This window comes from Phalacrocorax carbo, chromosome 20, assembly GCF_963921805.1.
Source record: "Phalacrocorax carbo chromosome 20, bPhaCar2.1, whole genome shotgun sequence".
Taxonomy (NCBI): domain Eukaryota; kingdom Metazoa; phylum Chordata; class Aves; order Suliformes; family Phalacrocoracidae; genus Phalacrocorax; species Phalacrocorax carbo.
This window is the reverse complement of record NC_087532.1, coordinates 5203551-5226967: the sequence shown is the minus strand read 5'-3', so window position 1 is coordinate 5226967 and position 23417 is coordinate 5203551. Positions and strand designations below refer to the sequence as shown.

Sequence of the window (23417 nt, the reverse complement as noted above, 5' to 3'; positions counted from 1 at the left end):
GGGGTTGTCAGCGAGGAAAAAGATGGGAAAGCAGAACGTACACGTGGTGATAAAAACAGGCTGCAGTTCTGTGGGGCTCCCAGCTCCAGAGCAACTAGAGAAAGAGCATCAGAGCGCTATGCCATCATTCAAGCTCAGCAGGACCTTAGATCCAACCACAAGTAATAGCTAGAGGGAGGGAAAGAGGAGCTTAGATAAAGCAACTTAAGAGAAATGGAAATGTAAAGCCATACCTCATTCTAGAAGTAAAACAGTATCACTGAGAGAGGCAGAGGAACACCAAGGAGTAAGAAAAGCATCTGATAGGAGGACTTGAGAACCTTGCTCTGGTAGAAACTTTCAAGCAGCCTTTTAGGCAAGGTCACAGTCAATCAATTATGCTTTCAGTATTGTCTGAGGAAGCATCTAGTGGGAAACAGTATATTTAGTGGTTAAAACAAGAGCTTGAGAACTGACAACTTGCGAAGTTCCATTCCCAACCTGACAATTGTTTGAAGCGTGACTTCAAACGACTAACTCCCCTGGGTTTCAGTTTTCTCATACACACAAATTTACCTCATGTAGGATGTCACAATTCCTAAATGCTAGCAAAACGATGTGGGATCTTTGCGCTCCTGCTATTACTGCTAACGCGGGCATAGTCTGGGAGCTGGAGAACGGTGTGATAAACGAAAGCTTCTAGCTGAGGAGGTTACTGAAATTAGCCTTTTTCAGCTGCTCCCCTGAGTGGGCAATACCAAAAACCCAACTGCATCTTGGTGATGAAAACAAAAAATAAGCCACGCGTTTCTAGTGACCCTCGCCACTCCGTTCAACTTTCTTCACTTTCAGGTTCCACCTCCAGCATGTACAGCACACCGCGCTTAGGTGTTAAGCGACCAACTCAGGAGAGCTCTTGAAAGGCGCTCTCGCCCTGCCAAAGCACGCAACCCAAAGCCGTAACCCGCCGTACAAACGCCCGCCGCCGTTAGGGGCTGACCTGGGCGGCACAACTCCAGCGTCAAAGGTGCGGGTGGCAAGACGTTGCCAAGCACGCGCAAATCTCTGGGTGACTCTTCATCGCAGCGACAAGGCGCTGAGCATAAAACCTTCCGCTAAAGCCCGGGCCGAAATCCCAGCAGGACAAGACCCCCCCAGCACGTCAGCAGGTGACACGAGTGGGTTCCATCCAATTCCCAGCCAAAAAAGAAAGCCTGATACCATCCGCCCGCCTTGGAAACCGAGAGGAGCGCCGCTGCCAGCGCATCTCTTCCTGCGGGGGGGGGATAGGGCTGCTAGGGCCGGCCTCCGGAGCAGCTAAATTCTACTTGCAGGTTACCGGGTCTTAAAATACCCAGTTTCCATAAAGAATTGCTTTTCCTTAAGAAGGAGACAGTTTATTAACGCAGCCCGTGGAGTGACTCGGATTTGCCGCAGACAGACAGACGGCGGAGCGACGGACAGGCACCCCCCGGCCGCCGCCGCCCCCCCTTCCCGGGCCCGGCTCCCCCCCAGCGCCCCCCGCCCCAAGCCCCCCGGTGCTCACCTGCCCGCGGCGGCCGCGCTCCCGCGCTCCCGGGGCGGCCCCGGCCCCGCCCCGAGCCCCGCCCCACCCCCGGCCCCGCCCCCGCCCAGGCACCGTCTCCAAAGACCCGCCCGCGCCGCGGCGTCGGGCACCGTCTGCAAAGTGCAGCGCCGAGGCGAGGGCGCACAACCCACGCCACCCCCCGTCCCCCGCCGGCGGCCCACCAGTAACCCCGCACACCAGTAGCTCTGCCCCACACACCAGTCACCCCACGCTGGGCAGCGGTCACGGTGCGCCGAGTAGCCACGCACCTGAACCCCGGCACCAGCTGCGCATCGCGCGCCACTGGTCCAGCACCAGCCCCTCGGCACTGGGTCCCAGTTAACCGTACCACCGCAGCTGTGTCACACAGCAGTAACCCTGCAGCAGGGACACGGCCTTGTGCTCCAGTAACCCAGCAGCCACCCTCTGTCACGCACACGTCGCCCTAGCCGTGCATCGCACGCCGGTAATCTGCGGTGCTGGTTTGTGCAGTCCAGCGCACGAGAAGATGTACAACGGGCACTGCAACACCCCCAGGAGAAATCAATCCCGGCAGCCAAGCACCGAAAGTGTCCAAAGCATTACATGGCTGCCACCGTCCTGACACGGCCGCACGCACGTGTTGGGGACATGCTGCTGGTAACACCCGACAATGGCTCCGTTACTACCAGAGCCGAAGGACTAACTATAGGACACATTGTTGAAGGTAGGCCCTAAATTCAGCTATAGGTGTAAAACTACTCTTATAGGAGTTTTTAAATGGTTTGGGATTCACTGCTGCCCTGGAAAGGGCTGCCTGGACAACCTCAGTCACGCAGCGGTTCTTCCTTCACCTGGAAGAGTTCTGCGCAATAAGGATGGGGACAACCCCAAACCCCAAAAGGACATTTTCAATGTCACTTCAAGTGATGTGGGGAAAAGAAGTGGTGCCCCCAAGGCAGGCAAGGTGTCCGTGGGGCCCAAGGTAGGAGCAGGGTAGCAACAGGCTGTAGCGTCCCTGGTGTCACACTAGCGCCTGGTAATCATGGGAGACACGGGAACCAAGCACAGCTTTTGATGCTGGATACCAAGGACGTACAGGATACCTATCCATTTTTTTTCTCCACCAACCTGTTGTACAGGCCCGATGGCTGCAGGGGACACCCACCCAGGCACCAAACCGCCATGCAAGGGCCCATCCCACCAGAGCCCCAAGGTGCCTCAGGGGTGGGCCACCTCTCAGACACCCCATGGGGCTGCTGTCACCCTTTTGCACAGAGCATCCCTCCGACTTGTCACAGGAAATTAGAGGTTCCAAAGCAGCAGCAGATGGGGCTAAGAAACATTTCCAGTGTTCAAAGACAATCACTGTCTCGTTAAATTTTCAGCAGCAATTAGAAACCCAAAGATCACGTGCTCATTTGAAAAAAAATATCTCTCTTTTCATACATCTCCTTTTGTACTTGAGAAGTGTCCAGTGTACTTTGGGACACAAATAATAAGAGATTGTGAACATGGATTTGTGCTTTTAATTATTTTGCTCCCACACATGGAAACAAACAATCTCGGTATAGGACATGGTTCGCGTTAGTGCATTGCCCTGACTGGTCCTACAATTTTATGACTCCCAGGATTACCATTTTTCCTAAAGCTTCCACTGCTGGAGGCATGTGATTAAGGTATAAATGCTTTTTATTTTGTTTTCTTCCATGTTATAATCCAAGAAAAGCTCATTATTCTTGCAACCTGACTCATTTTTTTCCCCCTGAACATTACTAGATGGCTACACAGATATCTTGCCATCAGTACAAAAAGTGACTGTTGAAACATTCATTCTTCAACTCCATTTGAATCTAGTATCACATCTTAATGTGACCTTTTAAAGCTCAGAAACTGTCTATTTTAAATCATTGGCCCTGACATGTGTTGAAGATATTTTTAACAGACTGTTTACAGGAATTCTGGTTTCTGTTCTGCTATTTTTTTCCTTTTCAACAGCTTTTCTATTCATCGTCTCCAAGTTTCACATATAGGACTGTGCTGAACACTTACAGGACATTTGCCCACACCGCCTGCGAGAAATCGGACAACAGAAGGCCTGGGGAAGGGAAAAGGAACCAAAAGTCAGAAAAAATAGTTGCAACCTGCTACATTAAAGATCCAAGACCTCCAGGAAGAACAGAAGGGAAAGGTCAGCTAATTGTTTTATTTCTGGGTTATCGAGAGCAAAACAGTGCCAGTGGGTTTGAAGAAAACACTGGAAAGAAGGGCTAGAGGCATCCACATGTCATTATTTCAAATGCATCCAGTATTAGGCACGTGCTGGGCACGCCAGTTCAGAAAGACCATCTCCACACCATGCCAATCTGGTATAAGTTTACCCAGAGCTGTTCATAAAACATAAATTTGCCAGAAACACGATTGCATGCTCCTGCTGAGCCAGGGGTCAGCCTTGTCCTGCTCAGCGAGCGGTGCAGACCCCAGCCTAGTTTCACAACAGTCGCACCGTGGTCCAAGTTTTATGCAGGACTCATTAGGAGAGTGCAGAGAAGAACAGGCACTTTCTGTGTAACTGCAGGGGCTGATCTCTGCCACGGCGACACGGCAGCTCTGTCCCCAGTTAAGAGCCCTGCAACATTAACAAATAGGGTACAGTGCTGCAGCTACAGCTTGACCCCACACGAAGCGTCAGGCAAAGAAGAAAAATCAGTATCTAAAACTGATGTCAGCGTAGTTGTTGGATAACTCAAACTGACTTTCTTTTTTAAAATCAGTATTTGCCACGCATAAATGGATACTCTCTCAGACTGCATTATAAAGGACATGCGCTGGGACAACCCAGGGTTAACATAAAACTGTAGGTCGTAGAAAGGCAAATGGGCGGGAGGAAAGGGATGATGAGTTTTCAGACATTCTGCATCACACAACTGCTGGCTCAGCGTGCAAGTCCTTGCAGGATAAGGAGTGTCCAGAGGGAAGGGAGACTCCCTACTGATGAGGATAAAAATCCTGCAGTGCTTGGCTAGGGATAAGGGCTGCTCTCTATTATATATTTACAAAGCCAAACCTAAAGCGTGTTTTTCTTTTCATCTTTTGGCTGTACCTCACTTACAATGGCTGCCTCCATGAATACCTTCTTTTTTTGTCCCTTTTCTTCAAACACACACTTTTTTGAGCCCTTAGTCTTAATTGTCAGTCTTTCCCAGTTCCACCTCTTGCCATTTATCCTCACATCTTTTCTCAGGTTCTTTCCTCTCTTCATTGCTCCAGGTACACCATTCTTGCACATCCACTTACCGTCTCGGCACCCCTTTACACAACGGACACGGTTGGAAATGCTGGCTGTACAGCTCCTAAACAGCTCCCTTCCAAATCCCTTCTCTACAGCAGCTGCTGCATCAGAAATTTAGCCGATGTTCATAGCCTAGATGAGACAGATGGTCAGCTTCTGGAGGAAAAAGGAACAGGGGGAGAGAGAGGAGGAGGATGACAACAAGCAAGTAACATAACCACAGTGCCTTGGTATTTACAAGATTGCCTGGCAAGGGTGCTTTCAACTGCCAGTGGAGCACCTGGAGAGCAAACCACCATGCCTGCCCTCCTGGGTCCCAAGCCACGTAGATGTTGGCAATTTTAGTAAGCAGTAACATTTATGAAGCTGTATTCACCGCTTCTACAGACAAGGCTAGAAGTAGCCTCTCTCATCCTCCACTTACTGGTGTACGAGGTAAACAAACAAGCAAATAAAAAAACCCCACCAAACTCACCACATTTAATTGCACCACAAAGCAAACAGGAAGCCAGAGCAGTTTTAGGAGAGTTGAAACTATTTGCTCCATGTGGTTAACACTACCAAACAGGCGGGAAACCGCACTTTTGCTTCAGCTATGCAGTTGGTCTGCAAATATGGCTAGTAACTTGCTCTTATTTAAAAGTCAAAAGAGGTTTTTTTGGCAATGAGATCTGAAATAGGACCACAGCCGCATGAAGTGTGCAACACTGATCCATGCTGGCTATCACAGAGGTGAGCAGCGGAGCTCATGTCTATAAGCACAGCCACAGGATGCATCCTTTGCTGAAAAATGCCTCTGGCCAAACCAAACAGTACTTCAAGACTTGAAGATCACTCTTTCTTTTTGCATCTTACACGAAGGGTCTCTGTGCCATAGCATAAAGCCACACTGCTACAGGCTTTTCATTCTTTGCTGGGATTTCTTTACATACATACATGTATTTAGGGCCCCTAGGCTCTCTTGCAAGCAAGCAATGCGCACACTGAAGAAAGATTACGATATTGGGATAAACTGTATCAAGTATTTTAATTGCACCTTACAGCCCCCAACTGCCTTACACATTCATTTTCATCTTTTGAACTTTCCAGTTCTCCATCCTCAAATAGCCAGAGCTGTCACAGCCTTACCACTTACAATGAACTTCATAAACAGCTTAATACTGCTGTATTTTACAGATGTTTTCTCAAGTAGGAGGGGAAGACAAGACCTTCATCTCTTAGAAAATCAGTGCTAGTGCTTTAAGGAAAGTGTTGACTAATCTAAACCAACTGCAGATCCAAAACCTCCTAAATTTTGTTGGGGAAATTCAGATATGAATTCACAGTTTTAAGGTCAAGCCCCATGTGATTACCTCTTACGTCCTACTGCTCTGCTGGCTGCTGTATGAATAATGTGCACAAACTGCTCAACTAGCCAGAAGTATTATCAAAGGAACCACTCATCCCAGGGAAACCAAGCTGTGATCTAGCACTGGGATTGCAATGGCCCCAACCTAATTTGACATAAATCCCTGTTTGATAGGAATATACCACCACTACTACTAAGTAATAAATAGTAAATGTTGTTAATATATTCAGAATACATACACTTTCATTTGTACCGCTTAAAAAACTTTAATAGTATGTACTGTAAACTCCACATGCCCGTGCTTTCTCTCCTTTGCTCTTGACACGCAAGAAAACCAAGGCACAGAAATGAATTGGCCAAAAGTCGCCTAGGAGGATGGTGGAAGAATCACATTAGATCTCTGGTGTCCTCACTAAAGGACTTGTTTTATTAGAATAATGTAAAGTTACTTGGTAGAACATCTTATGTTCAGTGAGGAGGAAAGAAGAAGAAAAGCAGAGGAAATGACGACTTACAAAAAGTTAGGTCCAGAATAATTCTAGCAGGTTGGGAGGCAAAGGACAGCAAGCGCATTGGGACCCACGACTGGTGGAAATGTAAATGGACAATGTCCACTCAGGAAAGAGCTGCAAGGAGGATGATCCCACAGTTCCTATGACAACGCTGCTCCTGCCAGGGCTGAGGAAGGGAAAGGAGGAGGCTGCGAGGGCACAAAGAGGATTTCCCTGGCCAGAGCAGCACGGTCAGGAAACGTGGATTTGCTGCAGCCAGCGGTGCAAGGATTGCAGGGCAGTAGCCCCTGACACGGGTCTCTGGAGAGAACAGAAACTAGAAAAAGGCCATGTTGCATAAAACTGAGAGGAGAAATTCACCACAACACCTTTCTAAAATAAAGATTAAAACTACCCCTTCTCTCAGGAGGTCACTGTCACAAGTCTCAGGTTCCACTTTCCCCCAGCTCAAGTCCCACAAAAAAGGCATGTCCTCTGCTAAGGGCACAGCACGGGACAGACACCAGGTGACGATATTTAGGGGAACAAAAACCAAAGGATCACAAGCACATTTTTCAGCTTCACCCAGTATGGGTTGCATTAACCTGGGGGACCACAGATACCCGGACCAGGGCCTCACCGAGCACCCAGCTCTTTGCTGCCCTGCACTGTCCACCTCCTTTCACTGCCAACTTGTCACGTCGTGAAGCACACATCTGCAGCCAGCCCTGAAACAGATGCTGGATTCTTCATCTATGCTCATGCAACCTTCCCAGGAGGAGGATATTTCTCTGAAGAAAAATGCAGCAGTTTTTTCATAGCGTGGACTTTGGGACAGCTGAGCACACAGTGGTCATAACATGAATTGTTTTTCTTTCAAGAGCAAAGCTACGGTTCACTTGTTGATATTGTCACAAGAGATATTTCAGGGAAGAAAGCCATGACAAAGCCTCAGCATGTTTTTATCTTTCTTTGCTGGACATGCATTTAAACAAAAAAAACTCACTAAGCAAAATCTCTCCATGAGCTGTATAGGAGATGGTGAATTAGTAGCGGGTGGGATTCAAGGACCTGAGCAGCCTGTTTATTCAAAGAGCCTCTGAAGCAGCACCGCACCAAGCCTGGGACCCCTGAACAACAGAGAGAAGGGAGAATGATGACAAAGATACTCGGCTCTCTTGCTGAAGGCCAGAATGGTGTACTTTGGTGTCCTTGCCCGGAAAAAAATACTGGTTTATTTGTGTGACTATGCATTTAAATGAAGCATACTGCAGGCTAGAGAACAACGCGTTCCTCTATGATTTCCCCATAATTGTTTGCAGAGGAAAAATAAGCTACAAGAACTGACCTGAGTTAGCTTCAGCAAGCAGATGAGATGCCTATCTTGATCATCAGCAGCACCACAGGACTTCTAAAGGAGAAAAATCCCTGGAGGCACTTTTCCTTAGGAGGTTATCAAAATGAACCAGGGGGCTTTGTTTGAGACCTCCTTGGTTGTTTCCTCATCAGAATTTCAAAGTTACAACCTCTGCCCATGCCAAAGTATAGCATTGCATTAAGGGAAAAGCAAGTTCTCTTAATTGTTGGTGTTGCAAGCAGCACAACATCCCAGAGAACCGAGTGGAAGGTATTAGTCAAATGTTAGATGGGAGGAGATGCTACTGACCCAGTTCTGCAAGATACTGAAGCTACAGCTTTGTCAGGGATACAGTTTGAGTTACTGACTGCAAGAACAGTCAGACAAGTCAAGTAAGACAAAACAGTTTGGGGAAAAAACACAAAAACAAACTAAGGCCAACAAAAGTCCCCAGCAAAATTACACACACTGCTCCGAAACCCCAGGACTTAATGCTTTCAAGGACAGGACCTGGAGTAAGGTACTCACGTTCTACTCCTCATACTGGCACTGGTGCTGTGGCCTTTGGTAAGTTGCTTCACCTGTTTCTCTGTGCACAGAATACAGATATTATTACTTCCGTGTTTCACAGGGCATTTTGTGAATCTTTGCTGTTTGTACAAGTCATCTGAGGTCTTTAACTGGTGGTGCTACAGAAGTTCAAAGCATCGGTGTCTCGACACAAAATATCGCTTACTTCTTTATCACTTCAAAATATAATTGGGTACATACACAGCATTTCCCCCCCCAGGAATGCCTCTCAGAACCTCACTTCTGCTGAAGATTTTTTTTGATACAAACCCAAAGAATGTCAAGCACAAATGGCCAGAAGCTACATCCCTTTTCTGACGATTGGTTCTTCAGGAGGGACAAGCAACTTTCCTTTCTTTTTTTTTCTGCAATACCATTTCTTGGGAGTACTTCTTTTTGCAGAAAGTGAGTGATCTATAAAACCACAAATTTCCATTATGAGTTGTAACTGCCTGCTTAACTAAACCACGCTGTTTAATCTTGAAATTACTGTTGGGGGATTCTGGATCCTTTTCTTTGCTACCAGAAGAAAAGCAACACCCAGCCTCCCCACACTCAAAAGTCCAGTTTAGGTTCACAGGAATGTTGGGTTTCTCAAAAAAATATAAAACTAGACCTCAGTGATGAAGTCAGAGCACTAACAAACAAGTCCTTCATCCAGTTTGGGAATTTTGGGGGTCCTTATTAATTGTTTCCAGTAAGACCGGATCTTGCAAACTTTTGTGTGGGTGGCTGTCTGCACGCTGAAGGCAGACAGATGCAGGTGCCTGCCTGCACTAAGTATTTTGCACAAACTCATGGGTTTGTTATATTTGGGTGGTTTTTGTTTGTTTAGTTTTATTTGATGTTTAAAGCGTGTATTCCAAACCAAGCAACTTTCAGAACCGAAATACACTTTCTGCATAAAAAACAAAATACATGTATCATGTTGCAGAAGGAGGCAGATGCCAGTAACAAATGTTTTAAGGATTTTTTAGCAGCCACCTGAAAAATCACTTAAGAGTCAGAAATAAGTAGCAAAGGCCATTGCATGAGTCATCAGTGACAACAAGGAGAAAAGGAATGTGAAGAGATTTCTATTTCTAAAATGAGAGATGGCTTTGGCTGAAAGAAAATTATTTTTACTGTTACCAGAGCAAAATTTCCATTTGTGAAGAGGGGAATTTCCACCTGAGACATATTGATGAAGAATCATTTACATAGCTGGAGGTAAAACTACAACTTTTACCCTGGGAACAGTGTTGAAGGAAAAACAAACTCTTTTCGGTAGCAGGAAAATGCAAAATTTTTGTCCTCAAATTTTGGTCCAGAAATAGATAATGTTTGTTTTCATTAAGTCTTTAAAAATACTTACAAAGAAGAGAAGATGTATTTCACAGAAGCAAACATTCCAGCCTGCCTAAACAGAACTAGGACTGGGAAACTGTGCTGGACACTTATTGCCTACGTTAAGCACTTATGCTGTATGCTACAAGCTTCACTGTTTATCATTGCTGCATCATAATTTTAAATGTGGCAGCTGCCAGGATCTGAGTGAGGTTGGGTGCCCCCTCACAGCAGGATGCACTTAAGCAGCTAAATTTGCTGCCTCAAAGGATTTCTGCATGTCTCAGCCTGCTCCTTTCAATGGCACTGGCCACGCTACAAACTCGCTGCCTTAGTTCCCCTTTCAGGACAGTGGGAACAGCAATGTTTAGTATTGGATCACTTAAGAGATTGCAGGTTTTTTCACTGTCTTTATTGCTGGCTTTTCTGCTATCCTCACAAGACGGGGAAAAGCAGAGTACCACAAACTAGCAAAGTCTTTAAAATCAGTCACCTAAACCCAGAGAGATAAGCGACTCTGCTGGGGAAGAGCCTTCAGGGAAGTTCTCCACCAGCCCAAAACCAAAACCATCTGCCCCGGTACAGAAATCAGCAGTAAGTCATGGCCCAAGGTATAATTTCAGCCAGCTTTTGGGATGGGTCCCCTGGCACAGGGTCTGGTGGGAAAAAGCAGCTCAGCGCTAAGCTGGCATCCAGTAGCCTGCTATGTTTTAATACAAGGGTAGGAACGGACATCTCCAGTAAAGCCTAGGTGTTCTGCAAGTCCAGCTGGGCGTGGTTACGGCCTTCCCTAACACCCCTAGGAATAAGCCTTCTTCCCATTAGGATGCTTAGGACTGGCATCACCCCCCGCATGCACCCTCTCGCCCCGATCAACAAGACGCTCCCTACGGCAGACAACAGGCAGCCTCGCGCTGCTGCGCTGGGTGGAGCGGCCCTGCCTACGAGCACACACGATGCATTACATGCACGGACAAAATAAGAGATGACCTATGTGAAAAAAACAGCAAAGCAAGACACAGAGGTGCATTTAAGACAGGCATCGCACCTAAGGTAGTGACAAACCCTCCAGCTCACTCCCACATGTATCTTGTACCACAGCCTTTTGGGTCATCTGGAATTTTTATCATCTATTGTTGCAGCATTTGCTGCTTTTCTCTGGGACATGAGAAGAAAATAGAAGGCACATGCTTCTATGAAAACTGCATGGCATTATGATTTGCAGACTGGGTTTTGCACATACAAGACATGATACTTCTTTCTGAGAATAAGTTGTCCAGGTCCTCGTCCCAATGGCTGCCTTTCAAAGCACTGCGTTCCTGGTAGCTCATCTTCCCTCACCACCCATGAAAAAAGTGAAACAGACTGATTTATTTATTCCTTTTAAATCTTCTTCACATTTCCAGGAAGACCATGCTGCTCATTTGTCAAGGCTTATTTCAAGGAAAATACTCAAATATTTGAAAATTAAAGGAGGGAGGAGTCTCACTTAACTGGTGCTTTAGCTGAGTTTAGCACATTAAAAGTCATCTACTCCTAAACAGATAACAAAATTGTCCATATTGATAAACAACACTGAATATTCAAATTGAACTACTAAATCAATTGAATGATGGCGGTTTCCATGTGCAAACAGTCTTAATTGCTTACCAAAAGAGTTTGCTGTCTATCTTTGTATTTGTACATTTTACAGCCCTGAGTAATGAGGCATCAACCTCAGCGATTTTTCCATTTTATCAGCAGGACAGAGGTATAACACAAATTACCCCAGCTTACATGCCTTTGCACATACAGCTGCTCAGTCACTTGGTTGGAGAATCGTAAAGATCTTAGGCTGAATTTGGTACAACTTTTATTTCCACTAGATCCTCAACAGCCAGCGTCTGTGTTGGTATGACAAGCACACAGCAACTCACCCCCCATCGCTTTTAAACAGGAATTTCAGTCTTATCCAGACTGCCTGGGAGTTCCTTCTCTAAACTGCCTCTGCTGTAAGCCTGTTGTGCACCACCACAAAGATATTAAGTCCAGCTTTCCCCTGACACCAAGAGGAATAAATCAAACAAAAGCAGCCATAAAGCACCTGTAGTGCCGGTGGGGGCTCAGCGAGATGACAACTTTGCACCAAGTTTCCTATTTTATTTCCTTGTTACCTGCAACAGGAAAAACCTCAACCTCTCATTTCCTTCCTCCTACCCACTTTCTGTTTAGTGTTTTCAGTGAGTGGTATAAATTATCTACAGTAAGGAGCCAGATTTTCAATTTGCTCTTTTTCAAAAGGCCATGGGTAGAAAGACACAGAGCAAAGTCTCCTGGATAAAATGGGAAAACGACAGGCATAAGGAGAGGGCAGTAACAGACACATAGTTAGCAGAGCTCCCAGGCATGATGCTGGGATGCCTGCAGGAAGAAACCAGGGGCAAACCAATGTGAAAAAGGAGGTGGATTGTGCCACTGAGTTCATGCACAACTTTGGGAAGGCAAGGTTTTCAGGATTAGGCTTCGAAATTTAATGGAAAAAGCTTAGTGAAATCTGTGCAGCCTCTCTCCATAAAGCACCAGCTTCATCGGTATGTGCCACGACGTACAGCATGGTACTGTTGCCAAAGCACGCGCCAAGCCACGCTGCTTTGCGTGACTTGGAGAACGAAGTGATCCGGAGTTCCCATCAGAGATACCAAGAAACACGGAAACCACTTGAAAACATAGACCAAATACAGCCATTTGCTAGAATACCACAAGAGGGTTTCCAATGACCTGACCATAAAAATCCTACTTCTAGAAGGAAAAGTTTTGAAAGAACTAGCAACAAGAAACAAGGCACCAGAAGAGAGAACTACTCAATTTATGTTAGTGTCAACAAAGAGTCTCTCTTTACCATCCCATTTAAAACTGCTATATTCTCAGCCAAAGAACAGCGCTCTCATGGTATGATAGGGAAACAGCAAGAAACTTTGCTTGTTTTCCTCTGAGAGGTCAGAAGTGCCAGGTCTTGAGCTAGATGTTTCACTGGCTTCAACACTGTCCAAAGAGTTTATGGGCACCGAACTGCCTGTAGCACGACGCCTGCCATGCTTTGCGCGCTGGGCAATCCCAGCATTGTCCCTACAGCACAGATGCATGGGGCTTGCAAAACAGCAAACTGTATCAGCAACTGTCCCGGGCTACGCAGGCTGGAGAAGAGTGACGGCGAAAGTAAAACATGACTGACGATGCCTCTTGTTGTGGTTATCTGCTTGCTACATGCGTGGCTCACCAGTCAGATGCCTGACAGGTTAACAAGCCTGCTGCAGACGTATGGCCCAACACCCCAGTGAACCCCTAATGGCAGCATTTCCTGCCTGCTTCTGTGCTGACCACACACCACCCACCTGCTCATCCGTCAGGTTCCTTTGGGACACTCTGGGGAGCCAAAACGCTCACTCAACTCTCTAAAGACAAGTTTGCAAAGAAAAGGGGCCTTTAAAGGCATTTCCTTCCCACCCCCAAAAGCCCCCAACAAAAATATATCTATCTACTACACACGTGATTCCTTCTGTGGCAAAAGCAAAAGAAATTCACAAGCCGTTTGACACTAAAAATATACCCTTCCTCCTCCCCAGACTTCTCTTTTTACAGAAGCATTTCTCTTTCTGCACTGTTTCCCAGCCTGTCACACTTGTCTTTTTTACTAGCTCCCACCCTGGAGCCAGATGAATGCCCTCTCAAAACACCGAGCTCCTGATGATGCCATATGGGCTTTTAATGTCATGCCATTACAACCCGAGCCACAGCACCCACTTACAGACCATTCAGTGCTAACAGGTCATGCCCTGACTGTTGCCCCATGCACATTATTTATTTACCATTCTTCTCTTCCTTTCAATGCTTCATTGATTGCTGCTGTTTACTCCCGTGCACTCTCCTGTGCATTCCCTGTGTTGGGAGGTCACATGCAGGAGGTTAGCACTACTTTCTGCTCCTGAAACACCAGACAGTCTTTTCCCTGTGGTCACATAAATATCTGCATAGCAAACTTTAAGACTGGAGTAGCTCCCTCGGGTTAGCAAGTGACAAAAACCAAACCAACCAACCCCTCAAAACCCACACCTGTTCTTTTTCTTTTTTCACTGCTGAATCGGAACCAGCAAAAGTCCACAGAGGTTGGGAATGTATTTTGCCAAGAGGAGAGATGCACAAGTACACGCGTCTGATCTCATTTACCAGAACGGCTGAGCTCTTGTCCCTCATGGCTCCTGTCCTTACTGACCCTTTGTCTCCCCTTATCTCCGATAACGGACACCCCCAGCACATTTGGCGATAACAGATTACTTGGCACTGGGAATTGTTCAATCCAGGGCATCACAGCATTTTCCCATACTCCTCTTCCTAAGCCTCTTTTATGGGGTCCAGCTGACTAAAGGAGGGAAGGCAGCTGAAGGTCTACTCAATTTACAAAACACAGCATGTGAAATCCTGCTGTGTTGTGAAAAAAGTAAAGATGAGGACATCTCACAGACTTGCGCAGGAAAGAGCTCAGAGAGCAGTCTTCCCCTTCAGGCACTTCAGAGATAGCAAAACGCCTAGCCCTGGGACGGTCAAACCTTGATTAATTTTTTATCACGTTCTAGATGGTCAGTGTTTGCAGCTCATCAAGGGACAGTTGTGCCTGCTACCTTGGCTGCACTTTGGAGACCTTTGTAGCTACAAGGTGGCACGGGTAAACACGTGTCCTGGCAGTTCTGCCCACATGTGAATTAGTAAAGACTGAATGAGCCCAGTAAACAGTGCTCCCATCATCTGGGTCCAGAGGAAAGCAGTCTTCCTCCATGCTGGCAGAATCAGAAGACGACAGTGACTGAATTGTCCAGCAGTACTCCCCACTTACTCCCTTGGGATCAGCCTTATAGCAGAAAATTAAAATCAGTCACACTGCTTCTCTTATGTTGCAAAAAATAGAGGAAGCGGCCATAAAAAAAGGCAGCATAACTGATTCTGAAAACAATGTTTTTCTCCTCTCTGAATGAGGAGTCAGCAGCTCTGATTGCATGTGTACAAATTCCCCCAAAGTTTCCCTGAAACTTTCCATTACAGAGAGGCAACTGAGCTCTAGTAAAGACAGCCATTAAGTTTATGCTCATACTTGTTTATTTACTTCAATAAAGATATCTGTTAGATCTTATCACGGGTGACTGTATCACCCACTACTACGTATGTGTAGTTGACTCTCCCTGAAGGAGAGGAGCACATCAGCAGTTCTACATATTGCAAACACTCAGAAGGCATCTGGATGTAGTGGGGTTTATCCCTGCAGTGCTTTCCTCCCCTCTTTAACTGGTTGCCTTAAGTGAAGAGCAATGTTCTGCTGAGAGGACTGGGAGCTGCCAAATGACAGGCTGGTTTTTTCTTTAATGTACAAGACAATGGCAGCTTTTATGCTATCTGTGCACATCACACAGGTTTACAACAAAAAAAATCTGCTTAGGTAATATAGAAAAAGATCTCTGCAAGAAATTGCAGAGAGTCAGGTGAGAGACCGTTCAGATGCAGCTCTCCGGGAGGAGAGAGCATCTGCTACTATCTAGACAGAGGTCCCTGGAAGATGTGTTGTGAGAAATCCAGGAGGACAACGACCCTAGGAATTAATCTGGAAGACATGATTTCACGGTGATGCCTGTTCACCAGTGACAAAGTTACATTCAGCACCCACTCACTTTTAAATCTTATTTACTACATCCTTCTCTCACAGTAGACAGCTCTGCGGACAAATCAGAGACCACAGCGTTACAGTGCAAGAGTCATTCATATGCTTGCTGGTGGCTCTGGAGGCAACTGTAAAGAGAAGGAGAAAACTGAAGCCTAATAGAAGCCTGTTCCTGTCATTTGGGAACCTGGACTAACCAGCATTCTGACCTGTTCCTTTACAGCCCTGGTACCAATTCATACATGGAAAAGCCAGGCAATTTTTCTCAGCAAACATTTGCACAAGCTGTTCTTGCCGCTCCTTATATCACTGGCCACATCTGGTACCACTGGTAACATCTGTTGAAAAGCCACGAAAACAGCATTTAATTTGCAGAAGCCTTTGGTAGAAGCCAAGAGTGGGCAACTTAAATGAGGAGATGTCCTCTCCCTCCTTGCCCAGCTCTACTGTGCATGCAAAGCTCATACATTAATTTTTCATCTCTCTCCCGAGCCGCTGATTAAAGGGGCACCATACCCACATCCCCTTCCTTTCCATCTCCAGTGAACTCCTATCTTTCCACGCTTTGGCAGCTGTTTTTCACCTTCCTCCTGCCCATTTGCCTGCTGTTGTCTTGCTAATTATTGTTACAAGGCTCAATAATTGGTGCAATCTTTCCCATTTTTCATCCTCCTACGGTACTGCCTGGCAAGCAAGGAACTCTGCGAGCAGCTGTGCTCCGTTGGCTGCCCATCCACCTCCTGCGGAGAGGAACCGCTGCCAGAACAAGACTTTCCAACCTAATCCTCTGTTTACCTTTCTCTGGACTCTGCAACTGTTATCCACAGAGCAGCTTTTGAAGTCACTTAGCAACATGTTAGCGAACCAAGGGTCTGATGTCGCCAATAAAAACAGCATCGTGGAAACACCCGTTTGTGTCACGCCTTGAACCGAAGTTATCCGCAGCCACCTAGCCCAATTCCTCAAAAATTTTTCCTTCTAGAGAATTTATCTCTTGACTCACTGGCTGACAGGCAAGAACACTGTGATTTCAGATTAAAAAATCTCCCGTTCGGCAACAATCATTGCCCTGAAGCGCGTGGCATTGAACACGAGCACAGATCAGATACTACAGTGAACACGATACTGGTCCTCTGTGGTAGAGCAGCTCCCTCAACCCTACAAGTTACTCATCTACTGAAAGCAAATTATGGATTTAACTAGAGTGAGTAGATATTCACTTATATTAAGTCTGTGGGAGGCTGGAAAAAATGTTTTCAAACAACACTGTTAACAAGCGCTGTTCAGGAGAGGACTCTGCTATAGGTTTGACTCAAGCAGGACACCTCCTGGTACAGCTCCCTCATCCCAATGATACCGTAAAAATAGCTTTCTTCCCGTTTGGCCTTTTACTGATGATCAAACAGACCATTTCTCCCTCTCAAAACAGAGGGGAGAAAACATAGCAGTAAATACGGGAATTACACTGACAACAGTTCCTAATGCGACTTCTTTGTTTTCTATGAACGCTATCAGGCATCTGAAAAACAGAAGCCACAGCTCTTAAGAATTTTCAGTTCTTTGCAAACCATTAGCAAAGGCTGCCTGGCTCAGTGTTTGGGAATGACTTCTCTGAGCAGTTTGCTGTCGTCCAGCCAGCGGCCTGACGTCACGGAAAGGTAGGGCAACTCATAACTTGCACTTCAAATTAGATGCCTGCTCATTTCATATTCTAAGCAAACATGGACCGCACGGGTTTGGCTTTTTGGTGTTTTTCTTTTTTTTAAAGCATAAAATCCCAAATTCTGCAGGAATCGGTACTGGTGGTTTGCCTCCCGATATTATTCTGACACTGACTACATCTGACTAATTACCGCAAGATGCCCAAGTACAGGACAAATTCTAGTTTTGTCCATTCAAGAACAGCCGAGGAAGACAACTGTCAAAGAGGAAAATTAACGGAGAGCTCTGGTGCAATCACGCAGCACTGAGCGATGCATTTCTAAGGAGCACATGCATAGCACAGCACCACCTCCTCAGAGAGCCACTTCTGTGGTACACCATGACAGGATCACACCCGGAGAAATACATAAGCACACAGTGCCTTTTCCAGAGCCTGCACCCAGACCTTTTGCAAGTGTCGCCAGAGGCTTCTTCCAGCCTACTAACCTCCACCCCCTATCCTCCTTGCTGCTTGCAGCTTGTTGTTTCAAAGAGCAGTGGTGTGAAAAAACAGGAAGCTATGCAGAGAAGAGAGAGAATACAGATTGAGGCATGAAACTGCAGCAGCAACAGCTCCCCCAACACGCACCCCACCCCCTCTTCCCTTCCCACCCCCTTACCACAGGCCACGTTCTCAGTGAGAAACGCTGTACTTGCGGGAAACTGGTTACGGAGTTGCATGGCTAGAGAGCCACCAAGGGAGGGGAAATCCAGCAGCACGAAGGGAAATGTGTCTCACTAGACTCTGCTGGTCTTGGGGGCAGGGAGGGGAAGAAGTGGGAGTGTAGTTGATGTTAAGAGAGACAGACTAAACCCACAGGTATCAGAGATTCCTGGAGTGCCTGCTACACTTCGCTATCAACTCGAGCCCCAGCACACTCCGTCCACTCCAGTGTAGTGGAAAAGGCGGGACTGCGTGCAAAGAGCTCCCATTATCGCACCCTCTTTAGGGGGTTGTGCTGATGGGGATGGCTGGGAGTGACCTCTGACCATGCAGCAGCCCTGCCTCTTGCAGCCAGGTTCTGGAAATGCTGCAAGAGCAAGGCAAGTAGATCTATGTGGGGCTCTGCAGCCTCCCTGCCATGCTCAGAGAGATGCCAAAATGACTGCAACCAGCAACTGCCCTCCAGTACAGAGAATAGTGACCAAGGGACTTTGGGGAGGGGAGAACAGACTGGAGAGGATTCAGCACACCCAGAGCACCTGGGGAAACAGGAGCTGTACCTTACCTCCCTCCAGACAATCCATGAAGCATCATTTCCCATACATTCCCCTCTCAGAGCTCCCTTGTTGCTCTCGCTTTCACTGGGAATTGGGATCGCTCCTCACCTCCCCTTCTCTCCTCCTGTGTTGCTTATCCCTCGCTAAGGCAGTTGGCCTTTCACCACCACTGTCAGCCACTACTTTGGGCAGACCAGATTCAAGAAGTTAAAGAAATTTTGCTGCAGCTCTTGTAGGCCAAAGGGATTTTTGAAGGGAGACGAAAGACTGAATTGTTGCCCATTTATCCCTTTCGCAGCCTCTGCGGTAGGCCACTCACAACTATTTGCTTGCTTTTTAAAGCACTGCTCTCTCTGTAGCTTGGACAGGGTATTCTTGTCCCTTGTGCACAGGAAAAGTCCTAAAGCTCGGCTAGCTTTGGGAGGTAACACGCGACTAATTCTTGCTCTGAAGGTCCCAGGGCCAAGGAGTTAAAGGAACAGGTCAAAACAGACACTACTCCACAGGCAGCTCTGCATCTATTTTACGCTCTGAACTCCAAGGAGAACTATGTAATCCCCTTATCTCCAAGAGTTCAGATTTGCAGCTTGAAATATCTACTGAGGGCCATTTACAGACTATTTCAACTTTATCTATGACCTGCTGCATCCGAACAGCTCTTAGTATCATTTCTATGCCTATATATAACCTGTTTTAGGCATATGGATTCTGAGTCTATTGGAGAGACAGTGGATCAGGTTCTCTACAGCTCTCAGCATTCACAGCTCTCCCAACTCACCCTCTGCTGGCAACTTCTGACAGAAAGGTTACTGTTTTGCAAGAGTCTTCATTGCTCACAGCTTTAGCTTTTCAAGCCTTCTACATAAGGCTGAGAGATTAAAAGGGCGGACAAGAGGAAACAACAGTTAGGGGCAAAAACACTAGCAGGGGACAGAAAGGCCAAGCAAACCCCTGACAAACAAGCAAACACCCTGGCTTCCATTTCATGTAAAGTATTTCCAACTTTATCTCTGCATGTAACCACATCTGGTTTTATGTCAACCAACTAACTGGATAAAACAAAGGAAAAGAAGCAGCGCCACAGGAATCCTGGTGACGATGAAAGCAAGGGAAAAAGATAAACACAATCCCCAGCTTGCCTCGTGCTTCTAGAGACCAATGCTCAAAATTTAAAGTGAATGCAGGTGGGATAAGCGCACAACCCGAGCCATGGCAGGTAACAGTTCACAACATGAAGCCACAAATGACCTAGCACATCTCATAGCGAGTGACAGCTCAGGATCAGTTATAGGCCATAACACATTAAGATATCAGCAGCCATCTCCCTACATTGGGTTTTGTCAGAGTTCTTTCACAACTGTACTAATTCAGCACAGTGCACAGGCAAATTGCCCTTCTTTTCTACTGTTAATAACACATAAAACCAGTTTAATTGCTAAAACTAAAAGGGGAAGGAGTGAAGAGAGATGTGAGGCAACACAATGGAAAAGAATTAAATAGTCTGATATCTGCTGGTGGGAAAGGGGAATGCACTATTAGTTATTTTCAAAGCCTCTATACTGCTTGCAAATAGATATGCGTGCTGTGATTTGTTTATAAAACCTATAAGAATGTTGACTGAAGGCTATAACTTGAAGAAAAATAAGCAGAGGTCATTTTCTAAATGCAGTAGCAAACCCAAGAGAAAGAGGCTTACCAACAAGACCCTCTGCTGTTAGAGGGACACAAAACATAGGAGATCCCCCAGTAACCCACAGCAGCTAAAAAAAGCCATGCAACCCGTGAACAATCCCCCTGGTTTAAATGCAGCTAACACTGAAGTCTTCTGTTCCAGACACAGAAGTAAGGCAGGGGGGAGGCGGTGAGAGCACCTGAATGACACCGAGGGGGATTCCCAGCACCCCCCTTTGTTGGCAGAGGTAGCCAGCTAGTCTTCCCAGGACCTCAGTTTTGTCTTTTTAAATAACTGATAAAGAGAGATGCTCCTACAGGCAGCGATTCAGAGCAGGGCCTTCATCTACATGCTCTGAATCATTCTTTGGAAGACACCATCTCTGCTGACAATCGAAGGAGCCTCTGGAGAAGGCAGACACCTAGAAGAGATGATTAACTCTTCTGTGGCATTCACTTCAAGACATCCACGTAAGAGACCTAACTATTTGCTACTGGGAATGTGGCTCATTATTCAAACCTGCTCAAAAAAAGCAGGTGCAAAAAGGAGCATGAGAGGAGAAAGAGCAAGGCCCCTTACGATGTGGTCTGCAATTCCAATCCTGGACCGCAGACAGTTCTGCCATGTGCATCCCTACTATTCTTACAAGGAATACAATAAATTCCACCTACATCTGATTGCACCTGCCCATAGGCCCCATCACCTTAAGAAAAATTAATCAAGCCCAACATGATGGGGGGTGCTGCTGGAAGGGGGTAAGAGAAACTACTTCAGGTGAAAACAGTCGTTGAACTCATATTCCCATCTCCATTTGCAGCCTTTTAGAATGTCCTTTTGACATTGCTCCAACATGTATTTATTGTTTCATTTTCCAGAGGGGATGGATGTGCTGAGGTTTTTAACTGAAGACCCACTTCAGCCCCACTAATAAGGATCCCTAACACTGGTGTGCTGGCACCAACGCACCACCTAGCGGCAATCACAAATGGAAAAGCTGTGGAACCAATACAGTGCTGGCAAATAAATCTCTCGTACCAACTTAAACAGGCTGCTAAAAGTAACAAAGGATCAATGTGACACATGAACCCACTGGAGACAGAAGACAAAGCTCTTAACTCTTCCGTGTGTCCCCAAAAGCATCATACACCTGTGTATTTTTTAAAAGAGCTGAACCAAGGTAAAGTTCCTGCATCTGTAATCACCTTGTATAATTTAGCAATATTATTAGGATTTCTTGATGCACAGATCTCCTGCACCCATTTATTCACAAGGCACATCTTAAAATAGGATTTAACTGGATACTCAAGACTACTGTCTTGTGCTTTGCCTGATATATTGTATTCTGTTTCACAGCCTCTACTGCCTACAAGACATTCAGCATTTCATGCATCACATACAACATTTTATCCATTGCACACAGGCATTAGCATACTACTGAATTTCTTTTTGCCTGCCTTATGATCCACCACACAGCTACTGTGCAAGCAGAGCCTCACAGTTACAATAAAGCTTATAGTAGTTCTACCCTGATGAAAGGAATAGTTTAATTAACATTTATTTCTCTGTTAATTTTGCAGAAGCAACTAGCATATATACGTAGCCACATACATTCACACGAGTAGTAGGGAAATGTATACACCAGGTGTTGGACAGGGATAGTCTTTACTGTAGTACTGCCACTACCCCTTCACACCTTTGACACTTAATCCTAAACGATCTGTCTTTTCAACAACAAGTGGTGCTCAAAGATCAGGAAAGAAAATTTATCTTAGGACTTGGAAGTCCAGTTTCTAACACACAGTATTATCTTTCAGGATTTAGCCCCATCCATATCTACTTCTTGTTCTTCAGAAACCTAACATATAAACAGAGCTCTTACGATGTATTTGTAATTACATAAAGCTTGAAATGTCACTTCCAGAGTGCCTATTGCAGCTGTTGAATAAAACAAAGGCTTATGTACTGACCATATTTTCCTCTTCCAGATGCTAAACATTTTTTGGATAGAAATGCCAGAGGCCTGAATGCTGTAGCTGTGAAGACTAATACACAGAAGTCTGTAGTAAACTACAGTTATAATCAAATACATCCAGAAAAGATAAAAACTAGAACTGCTTCAGGAAATCCTGAAAGACTTAAAAACCTCAAACCAACAACAAACCAAAAAACCCATCCCCAAACACCAAGAACATGCCCCTCCCCCAACCCCTTGAAAATCCAAAGTTAATTGGGAAGATCACTCATTTACTCAGAGAATCACACACAAAGATGAAGGATAAGACAGTCTTTGCAGGATTTCAAACATGCCAAAGACAGCAAAGACAGGATTAACTATAAATACCTGTTCCCAAATTTAAGTGCAACTGAAGAATTCCAAACAAGCACTTCTGAATGCTTGCTATTCGGAAATCTTGAGGGTATCATGTGTCCAGGACCCAAAACCTCTAGTTTTGAAAACCTTGGACCAGATGTAGCTAACAATTTCCACTGTGCTCATCATTTGTTCTGTGAGAATGGATGCCTCACACACTACAGTCACAGTCATCTGAAAGTTAAAACAGGAAATAACAACAACCAAAAAAAAAAAGCCAGAAAAACACAATTAAGTCCACTTTCGAGAATGAGATGCTTATTTCTTGCTACATGCAAGATTACATGAGCTGGGCAACATGTGCAGTAAAGTGCCTGAATAGCTGTAAATAGAAACCATCTTTTTGTTCTGCCTATCTCAGCTGGGTCCTGGCCCAGGCCTGAAACCTGTAGCTGCTACCGCAACACGCACTTTGTAAAAACTGGCAACAAATACCTCCCTCTGAACCCATGCAAAGGCACCGCTGCCAAGTGCCTCATGAGCTATGGGCACACAGACTCTCAGAATACCACCTGGACTGCTGTCTTCGGCCTGTAAAATTAACTATATACAATCCTTATAATCTCTTGTTTTCAATGGAAATAACGGGGGCAGAAGCGATCTTCACTTAAAGGCAGATAAAAATACCCCTACCTATGCATTTGGTGGGACTACACACAAGACAGGACCCACAACAGGGAAGGCAGAGAGCTCCCCTCATGCGACCCAGTGTGAGGGTGCCAAGTCACAAAGTAGGCTGCTACGCAAAGAAGAACTTGCAGTCGCTTACCCCAGTCCATCCCCTGCCAGAAACCTGCTGGGGTCGCAGGCAGCTCTGCTCCAAAAGCAATCCCTGGTTCAAGTCTGGTTTCCACGCGGAG

General features: G+C 45.9%; 1 protein-coding gene across 3 annotated transcripts in view; it reads right to left on the bottom strand.

Moving 5' to 3' along the window:
- Positions 1-23417, bottom strand: part of PIK3CD (phosphatidylinositol-4,5-bisphosphate 3-kinase catalytic subunit delta) — a 61650-nt gene that overhangs the window by 33701 nt on the left and 4532 nt on the right. Inside the window, exon 2 of one of the 3 annotated variants that reach the window (XM_064470336.1) lies at positions 4823-4973. The exons of 1 other annotated variant lie outside the window; for it this stretch is intronic. The gene's annotated coding sequence lies outside the window, so the exon portion shown is untranslated. Of the gene's footprint in view, positions 1-1525; positions 1580-4822; positions 4974-23417 lie in introns of those variants that run through there. One more of the 3 variants, XM_064470338.1, reaches the window with a different exon arrangement.